The following is a 9857-nucleotide window of genomic DNA, read 5'->3' as shown; positions in this document are numbered from 1 at the left end:
ATTTGAGTTCGCTGAGGTATATTTTAATTTAAGTATAGTAAGCGCATCCGTCCCACCCCATAGCATATTCCCTGCCCTGCCACAATACACTGGTAATGATTTCCTTGTATTTTTACAGTAAGTTACTGGCAGCACGGTTGAAATATCTATATTAATACATTACTAAACATTCTAAACATTTTTGTAGTGCTTGTAAATATCTTAATTTGTGTTCTGAAGATGGACAAAAGTATCACAGGTTTTGGAACGACATGATGAGTAAATGATGACAGAATTTTAACTTGGGTCGTTTTAACTTTGTAAGAAATCAAATTGTGTGGAATAATAATAATTTATCCTCCATGTTTTTAAAAATCCTGAAGTATCTTCTCTCAGGAAGTTCATGTAGCACATTGGGTCGTCTTGTGTGGATTTCATGTTGACCCTATAATTACATATTCAATACAGTGTTAAATACTGAACATTGAAAAAGGCATCTACAGTCATGGTCAAAATTGATGGCACCCCTGATAAATATGATAAAAAATGGCTGTAAAAAATAAATCTGCATTGTTTATCCTTTTGATCTTTCCTTCAAAAAATTTGCCAAAATCTAACCTTTCATTGAAGTAAAAGAATTGAAATTGGGGGGTAAATCACATTATGAAATAAATGTTTTTCTCCAAAACATGCTGGCTGTAATTGTTGGCACCCCTAGAATTTTTTATGAGAAAAATATCTCTGAAGTATATTCCCGTTAATATTTACATTTTTAAGCACACCAGGGTGACTAGGAACATGAAATTGTCCAGCAATGACTTCTTATTTCACAGGAGTTTAAATATGAGGAAACACAAAGGCCAAATTCCCTTAATCATCCATCACAATGAGTAAAACCACAGAATATAGTTCTGATGTGCAGCAAAAGATTGTTGAGCTTCACAAAATAAATAAATAATTTAAAATCCCCATTTTGACCATCAGGGCAATAATTAAGAAGTTATAATCAACTAAAGATGTTACAAATCTGCCAGGAAGAGGATGTGTGTCTATATTGTCTTAATGGATGGTGAGGATGAAAGTTTGAGTGGCCAAAGACTCTTCAAGGATCACAGATGGAGAATTGCAGAGGTTACTTGAGTCTTGGGGATCAGAAAGCCAAAAAATTTTTTATCAAACAACCCCTACATCACCACATGTTGTGTGGGTGGGTTTCAAGAAAAATCCTCCTCGCTCCTCCAGAAACAAACTCCAGCATATTCAGTGGTCAGACATGACTGGATCTTCAAAAGGGACCGGATTCTGTGGTCAGATAAAACAAAAAAAAAAGGGCTTTTTGGCAGCAAACCCAGCAGATGTGTTTGGTGCAAACAGGGATGAAGAGTACCCCATGCCTACAGTTAAATACACTGCTGGATCTTATATGTTGGGGGCCTTTTTATTTGCTGGAGGTCCTGGACATCTTGTTCAGATACATGGCATCATGGATTCTAGCAAATACAAACAGATAAAAAATCTAAACCTGACAGCCTCTGCTAGAAATCTTGTAATGGGCCGTGGTTGGATCTTCCAGCAGGACAACGGTCCAAAACAAACATCAAAATCAACACAAAAATGGGTAACTGAGCACAAAATGAAGCTTCTGCCATGACCGTCCCAGTCCCCTAAACTGAACCATATAGAAAATGAGTGGGGTGAAATGAAGAGAAGAAGCACCAACATGAACTTGTGAATCTGAAGGATCTGGAGAGATTCTGTATGGAGGAATGATCTCTGATCTCTTGTCAGGTGTTCTCCAAACTCATCAGGCATTATAGGAGAAGACTCAGAGCTGTTATCTTGGCAAAAGGAGGTTGCAGAAAGTATTTAATAACAGGGTGCCAACAATTATGGCCAGCATGTTTTGGAGAAAAACATTTATTTTATAATGTGATTTACCTCCACTTTCAGTTCTTTTACTTCAATGAAAGGTTAGATTTTTGTGAATTTTTTTAATGAACGATCAAAAGGATAAACAATGCAGATTTATTTTTTACAGCCATTTTTTATCAAATTTATCAGGGGTGCCATCAATTTTGACCATGACTGTAGACCAAACATTTATGAATGATCTGAATTTACACACATCAATACCCAGTTTTTGTAACCTTAATATTGTTCTGAAAATAGGAGTGCTATATAATCTAATTTACTGTAAGTATGGTGTCACATTTGATGAGAACACATGTTCACATAAAATAATAAGACACATGGATACTGAGATTTATTTCTAAACTTGGGCATTAACCGTTGAACACAGCTCTTCAGATCATAAAAATAATCATAATGGAAAATCATTACTTTTTTCATATGAAGCTTCTGCTTGTAGGGTTTCTGTTAAACCACTCAACAGCCTTGAACGACCAAGACCAAAATATCATATCATGAATCAGAAAAATCCTAAAAGTGCATCAGAAGTTTTTCCAGTCTTTGGCGGTCGAGATCTGTGTAGAAGATGTTCTGGAAGATTCTGGTTCATAATGCATTCAAATTCAGCGTACACCCGAAATAGAGGGAAATATAGATTTATACACATTAAAAGCAGTCAGTCAATCTAGTTTAGATTGTATGTACTTAGTCTAAACAAAAAGAGGGAAAATCAATTAATTCTAATGCGTACCATATTTATTGTAAATACAATAAATTACTTTTATAAAACTAGTTACATTTCTAATTGTTTCTTACTTAAACAAGTAATGGCATCCAACTTGTTTAAATCTGAGAAGAAAAATTAAGTCCTAATAGCATAGATAAAAAAAGCTAGTTTAATTTCAGCAGTTTATTAACACAAGTGGTTAAAACTGTGTAGTCTAAACATTCACTTGCTTATATATATATATATATATATATATATATATATATATTTGTTTGTGGAAATGTGTGTTTAAATACCATCATCCAGGCCAATAAAGCTTGGTTTCCTTGACCGTTAAAAAAAGATTTTTTAAATAATCGCGTCATATTACGTCACGAGGAGGAGTCGTTTGGCGGGCTGTTGTGCATTCGCTCAGTGCAGAGTCAGACTCAGACTCGGTTGGTGTTCAGTGAGAGCGGTCGTGATTCAGTGTGTCTTCGGTAGTTATTGTATTTTGATTGATCATCGTCATGGTAAATGATTGTATTTGTGAAGGTTGCACAAACTCTAGGCTGTCAGGACATCGAGTCCACAGTTTAACGAGCAAGAAAAAGGACGGTACTATGTACCCAGTCAGCAAATTACCTTTGGCAAAGATGTGGGCCAGATAAACAGCTGAGCTGTGGCCCAGATTAGTTTGTGTTTGCCGGCCCAGATATGGCCCACATCTCCTTTGCCAGAACTGAACCAAAGGACTGCCATAACTCCACCAAGCATGAGCCAAATACTACAATTTCATGTGGCCCATATGTGGGCCTGGTATGCAACTTTAGTATGGTTGAGTTCTGTTAAAATCTAACGGCCCTTATGTGGCCCACATGCAGCTGACAGTATTTAAAGTCTTATTAACTCACAGGTAAATTAAACACTCAACAACAAATGCACTCAAAACTATTTATTTTGACAAGCATTTAAATAATTACAGCTAAAGTGTTGTACTTAATTACAGCAGTATTCAGTTGAAAACATTTCATAAAAATAAATATAATTACAGCAAGAGTTGAATAATAACAGTAGTATTCAGTTGAAAACATTTATCAAAATAAATATAATTACAGCAACAGAGTTGAATTTAATAATTACAGTAGTATTCAGTTGAAAACATTTAAGAATACATAATTACAGCTACTCAGTTGTACTTATTTTAAGTAGAATTCAGTTGAAAACATTTAAGAATACAAATTAATAATATAAATAGCATTCAAAGCTAATTTTTTACACCAAAGTTCAAAACACTCGATCAAAGCGTGTATTAATGTTATGTTTAATTAGTCCAATGAGAGTAATACAAATAAATCACAGTTGGTAAAGAGAACTTTAAAGAGAAATTGAGAAAGTTAAAGCAAACTTGAAAGGTAAAGAGTTGAGAAGTGTGTTGATGTGCAGAGAAGTCTCCAATGAGGGTCGGCAATGTGTTGACCTTTTCCAGTAAGGGGATTCTGCCTGACTGCACCTGCAATAAAGAAGAATTTAAATAATGTTAGCAGCAATACAACCTGGAAGCTAGAGCTGCAGGATAATAAAAAAAATAATTAATGTAAATATCCTTTAATATTTTAATTGCAATTATTAACAAATTAAACACCTCTGAATTACCAGTGTATGAAAGTTTTTTCCAGTAAATTTTCAAAAGGAATTGCAAATTGTATTTTTCAATATGTGGGCAAGAATTATACCGTAATTCCTTATGACAAATTATTTCAATTTTTAGAATAATTTTGCACCAACAACCGGTTAAAATTTACAGCACTGCATGTATTCTGCTTCTTTTTTTAAAAAAAGACATGCACACTCTAATGTAAAAACACACCAACACAGATAGCATTAATGTCATGTTTTAGTCCAAAGACAGAGTCTACAAAAATAAGTGTTTTTACTAACACAAAATAAACTCAAGATAATCTGCAATGATGCGAGACAATTTGGAAGCAGAAACACACAAACAATAATGGGCCAAGTACTGAATGCAAGGAGGAACATAAAGGGTTAGTTCGCCCAAAAATGAAAATTCTATCTGTAATTACCCTCAAGTTTTTCCAACTTCTGGGTTGTACGTCAGAGCATAGACTCACTATTGGCCGACGCTGGTCATGTGTGGGATGCTGGCCAATCGTGAGCCTACGTTCTGACGTACAACACAGAAGCGCTGTGCTGTTACACTACGTTGAATAAAGTCTTTATTTTAGCTTGTTTTGCGCACAAATTTTTTTTTTTTAATAAATAATTTATTTTCGACACTTGATAAACTTAAGGTTCAGCCATTGTATTCTTGGACTATTTTAACAATGTCTTTACTAACTTTCTGGGCTGGCAAGTTTCAATAACAGAGAAGCCTATGGAGGAGTGAGACAGCTCTCAGATTTCATCATATAAATCTTAATTTGTGTTCCGAAGATGAACGAAGGTCTTACGGGGGTTGGAACAACATGGGTGAGTAATTACTGACAGAATTTTCATTTTTGGGTAAACTAACCTTTTAAATACACAGTGATAATGAACTAAATACAGATAGTTGTAGGCATGCGCTGGTATGAGACTTTGACAGAATGATAATCTTATATTGTGATTACAGCTTTAAAATGTATAATTGAAACGATATGATTCGCAATATATAAAAAATAACTTTCTTTAAAAACAAAACATAAAACTTCTAAATAAAAAATGCAGACACTTAAGTGAGCCACGGATGTGATCAGATAATGACAAAAAAAGTTGTTTGGTTCGATACTGAGATAACAGAAATAAAAATACAATGTTCTGTAAAGCGGTTTTGAAAAGTTGTGTATTGTGCAAAGTGCTATACAAATAAAAGTGACTTCTAAAAAAGGTCTCACCAATGACAACTTCCTTTACGACCAGGCGTTGGACACCAATCTTCCCATTGACTTCTCTCCAATTCTTAACGTGCCACAGCAGTTGTAAAAGTGGCTTTCAGCACTCTCCACACGGTGTTATTCAGGGTCAAAGCCACCAACCAGACCCAGATAGGTAATCTGATAGGAAAAAAAAAACATTGTGTAAGTGGTTGAAATATGCATTTAAATAGACCACCCTAAAATGAAAGTGCTTTTATATTCAAAAATGAACTATAAACTATTACTTACTCCATCTGAAACCATATTTTCTAGGTTTTTAATATGGAAATTATTGTCATTGCCCCACCCATACCACACATTAGGGCTGGGTGGTATGACAGTATACCATAGCATGGTATATAAACTCTATCGTGAGAAATTAGAGTAATTATAAAAATGTCCTGCCTCTTCCAAGCTTTATAATGGCAGTGAATGGCTGCTCAATTAATTGATAGTTAACAGAAATACAGCAATTCATTGTTTGTTCATGTTAGTTCACAGTGCATACTAAAGTTAACAAGTACAATTTTTTATATTGAATGTGTTAGTAAATGTTGAAATTAACATTAACACATATTAATATATGCAGTAGAAGTGCAGTTCATTATTAGTTCATGTTAATGTTCAGGTTTTGTATCGAAAGTCATAATTTTGGTATTGTGACTTGACACTAATTATAGCCTAACGTTAACATTACAACTTTAATTTTAAAGAGGGAAAAGTCATGAGAAAAAGTCTTGGTTGAATATCATTTCAGAGTTAAATAAAGATACATACAATTATGCACACGTATTAATGTGTTTATTTTTGGCATTTTTATATTATTATGATTAGTTGAATGATTGTGAACACAAATTAGGATTTAGGTTTTTTGACAAACAGTAACACCAACATTGGACCGCGTCACCTGCACGTTAATTCACAAATAGGCTACTACATATGACAAACTATACTATTTTATTGTGTACGACAGTGAGCTGTTGATTTATAAACAAAAACATCTTAATTTAAAACGACAAACCAGCGAACTGCTATAGCCGAAGTTAACGGTTAAGTTACATTAAACTTATTGTAAGTTATAGCAGTAAACTGAGGAAAATATTAGCTAGTTCAACCCCTTCCTCGATGAAACGAATAACTAAACGCATAATAACAGGCAATATTGACACATAATGCTGCATATTTCATTTATATGACTTTAAAATGCCAAAACATCACTTACCTGAATGTACACAGTCGTGAGGAAAGCAGAGTAAAAGGCGTCAGCTGGCCAGCGTCGCAGTCAAACTCGCGCCGTAGTCTCACTCCACCAATAGGAGGGAAGATGCAGAGCAACCTGAGGTGTGGAACGGCGGATGTTTGCCGCACTTGATTTCAGGATTCCTGTGTTTTTCCACGTATAAGCCAAATGTTTACCACAAGTAGGTGTTTCTCACTGTGTGCCATAGCTCAACCACATATGGTCCTCATGTGTTCGTTGTTATCTGGGCCATATACCTCAATATCAGTTGTGAACCAAGACAGCATTTCCCGCAGATTTTAAAGTTATGGCAAAACAAATATGGCTACGATATGGCCCATATCTGTTCAGCCATGCCACATCTAGGCCATATGTGCCAGATAATACCCACATGTGGCCCAAATGTAATTGCTATCTGGGTAGGCTTGGGCGATATGCTCCATTTTCATATCGTCTTATCGTCAGCCTGTGAGATCGGCGATACACGATATTATCGTGAGGGGGGCGGGTCTTACTTATTTGATTATTAACTTGCTTATTTACTCATCAATTTGCTTGTTTTATTACTTCGTTTTAAATATGAGAATTTTTTTTCTATTTTGCTAGCAAAGGTGGAGTGTTTATTAATAGGCTAAATCAGGTTATTTCCCGGTATAGTGAGGTAAAAAAAAGATCCTAATCATTCTTGTATCTGACTCAGAGTATTTCAACATGTCAGCGGGAAATTTACGGACACACATTATCCTCTCATGCCGTTGCAGCATTTTGCCTGTAGGCTACTTCTGCACGAGATGAGAACATGTTTTAATTTGGGTCAAAAAAAAGTGTTGCAGTCTGCGATATATGTCCTCCTACCAGTGCTCTCTCTGTCTGGATGCACTTCACTTATGCGCACCGCACTTCAATAAGCCCAAATAACGCGGGTTTTAAATGCCGGGAGAAATCAGAGGCAAAAATCTAAAAGTCGATCGGTTATACTTAAACCTATGACTTGACTCCGATAAAGGAAAACGGGTTAATGCGTTTACATGACCACACACATTGTCGGTTTATTCAGCATAATCGAGTTAATAACGTGCACGTAAACGCGCTCATTCCCTGAAAATGAAAGCAGAAATGGACTGAGCTTTCACTGCATTAACGGCGCATTCTCTCAGAGACGACGGTGGATATAACGGTACAGCAACTATCAATTTACTGGCTTAATATTTCTCTTGTGGACTTACATTATTGACAGTGGAAAAATTTGAAGAATATTTCTTGTTAAACAAGTTTGAAGTTGCTTGTGATTTTCACAGATGGCAGAGTTTCACAGATATGCTTCGTGAACTAAAGACTTTTATTAGGCCTAGGCGGCCTATACAATTTTATTGATATTATTAGGCTATAATTCATATTTTGTAATTGTATTGTTTTTAGTGTTATTAGTGTCATTAAATATTTTGTTAATGTGCTATGGAAACAAAATACTGACGAACAACGATGCCGCGTCTTCATCTTGGCTCTGTATAAGAATGATGCGTCTGTTAAAACAAGCACTCTTGACAATTTGTGAATGGATCACCTTGCAATTAAATTTCGTTGTGGGATGTAGTTTTTTTAGTCTGTTTTAAAAACATTTTCTTTGAGGAGTCCTCATACGCACGCGTCACAGTGATGTCGCAAGTGTGGTCATGTGGTGATGTCGTTATGAATTTAGGCAAGGCAAATATAATTGTAGTTCCTAATTAATTTAATAACTATACTAGCTTCATAATAATAATAATACTGATTTAATACATTAATGGGAAAACGAGCCAATTATCGTATTGATATCGTCAAAGGCATCTGCCATCGGCGATATCTCTGTCTATCGTCGATACACGATACTATCGTCTATCGGCACAACCCTAGTACTATGATATCTTCTGTGTCTGGGTGTGTTTTGTGCGATGAAGAGACGGACTTCACTTCTTTTTCTGCTTCAAACACGCGGTGTTGTGTAGCGTTCACTTTATATCTGAGGATTATCATCCCGACGATATGATGCCGTTCAACACGGGATGCCGAAGCAAGAAACCAAGCGAGACTCACAACACTTTCATCGGTCCGTCAGAGATAAAGCTCGACGTGAACTGCACCGTAAAATAATTGTGAAGTTAAATATCAGGGCTGTTTTGGCAGCAAAAGCAGGACCGACTCAATATTAGGAATGTGGTAATAATATTCCTGATCGGTGTGTATTTTATAGGGGTGCACGATTCAGAAAATTTCACGATTCGATTCGATACCGATTTTTAGTCTCAAGATTCGATTCAAAATCGATTCTCGATTCAAAAAACGATTCACAGTATGTAAATGTAGTTGACTTTTTCCTGTGTGATTGCAGTAGACATACAATTTAAAAGAAAAGAAATAACAAATTAAATGAAGTTTGATATTACTTTGTCTTCATAAAAACTTTTGCAACTAAACAGTGCAAAGTGCCAAGCTTTGGCCAGCTTTCAAATACATTTAATTCGTTTAAATTAAAACTTAAATCCATTTTTTTTTTCACATTTAGCTTTAAAGTGCTGTAGTCAGATCAAACAAACAATACTGCTAAATGTAGTTTAAGGAGTAGGCTATTGACGGCAAAATAGGCTACAGAATATTTCGTTCTGTATTGACAGGTGCAATTTTTGAAAATCGATTAAAAAAAATACAATAAGCCTACATTATATCTGCATTTATGTCAAAACCTAGACTTTCAAACATCAAAATGTCATTTATTAATATGAATATTCGTGTCAAAATTACATATAAACATTCTATTTTGCCTGGAAACGCTTCCAACACGCTTGCGTGTCGCGAGAAAAATAGGCGTCGGTTCTATTTCTAGCATGCACGCATTTCCCGCACGACTCGGGCCACACCTGAGACGCGCGTGTCACGCAGGCTGTGTGCAAGCTCTAAGGCCGGTGACACACTGGCTGCGTGGCGTTTCTGTTGCGTGTCAGCTGCGTGGCGTTTTCCATGTCTTTGCACACCAGAAGCGTGTCTGACGCGGCGCTGCTGCTGCTAGGTGACATATGATAAGCCTCAATCGCCACCACACAGCCAGCCAGCCTTCCTTCTGCTCCGCTTCTGC

General features: G+C 35.9%; 1 long non-coding RNA gene across 2 annotated transcripts; it reads right to left on the bottom strand.

Annotated features, from left to right (window-relative positions):
• Positions 1-3533: 3533 nt before the first annotated feature.
• On the bottom strand, positions 3534-7162 carry LOC311081191. 2 transcript variants are annotated; one of them, XR_014605828.1, is made up of 3 exons: positions 6731-7162; positions 5488-5646; positions 3534-4106 (listed from the first exon to the last, which is right to left on the bottom strand). It is a non-coding gene; the product is annotated as an uncharacterized lncRNA (long non-coding RNA). The 2 variants fall into 2 exon arrangements; XR_014605827.1 differs by having other exon boundaries at positions 5488-7162.
• Between the last annotated feature and the right edge of the window lie 2695 nt (positions 7163-9857).

The sequence above is a fragment of the Abramis brama genome (assembly GCF_963993115.1).
Source record: "Abramis brama genome assembly, chromosome: 4".
In the NCBI taxonomy this organism is placed as follows: Eukaryota; Metazoa; Chordata; class Actinopteri; order Cypriniformes; family Leuciscidae; genus Abramis; species Abramis brama.
This window is presented reverse-complemented; position numbering and strand designations above follow the sequence as displayed.